The sequence below is a fragment of the Aplysia californica genome, unplaced genomic scaffold (genome assembly GCF_000002075.1).
Source record: "Aplysia californica isolate F4 #8 unplaced genomic scaffold, AplCal3.0 scaffold00188, whole genome shotgun sequence".
Lineage (NCBI taxonomy): Eukaryota > Metazoa > Mollusca > Gastropoda > Aplysiida > Aplysiidae > Aplysia > Aplysia californica.
Genome location: NW_004797458.1, coordinates 264,610 through 264,997, shown reverse-complemented (window position 1 = coordinate 264,997; position 388 = coordinate 264,610).

Below are 388 nucleotides of genomic sequence, written 5' to 3'. Positions count from 1 at the left end.
GTTGTATGTTCGTTTTTAGTTAGACTTTCACGGCACTTGCAACACAACACGGTCATATAAGTGCCGAAGAATAGATGTGTTACAAGAGAGTAACAAACACAAAAAAGAAGGAGGAGATATCAGGACGACAGCTGTTTGATAGGAAAGGAGGAGCAAACCACCACACCAGAACACCCACCAACCACCCACAGTACACACAGAAGCCCACGTAGACCAATGCAAGGTCCTTGGTGTAGACCAGTGAAGTTATACAGTAAGACCCACCATCTAGATTCTCCAACACTGTGGACAATCACAATGGTAAGTCTTTGGAGCGCCTCTAATCGCTCTCTGCAGACACAGGCCATTATCATTGCAAGTTCTAGTAAGACTTTTAAGGAACTTGCAA